Raw genomic sequence first — 278 nt, 5'->3', positions numbered from 1 at the left:
TTGTTTTTGTTGTCTTTCATATAATTAATATCCAGCGGATGACATGTGTCAAAGGGACGTCAGAAGTAGTCGGAGTGGGTGAGGGGATGTTCTCTATACCACTACAATGTCTAGACATGATTTTATAAAATGGTATTAAACTGAGTATCGTGCAATTTTTACATATATATTAAGCTTTTCAGGAATATTAACTTTTTTTGAGAGCATCACATTTGAAAAACTATTTCTTTTTTCCAGGGACAGAAGACAAATCGCTGAAATTAAAATCGAGCTGGACA

This window comes from Gigantopelta aegis, chromosome 15 (assembly GCF_016097555.1).
Source record: "Gigantopelta aegis isolate Gae_Host chromosome 15, Gae_host_genome, whole genome shotgun sequence".
In the NCBI taxonomy this organism is placed as follows: Eukaryota; Metazoa; Mollusca; class Gastropoda; order Neomphalida; family Peltospiridae; genus Gigantopelta; species Gigantopelta aegis.
Note: the sequence above shows the minus strand (reverse complement) of the source record.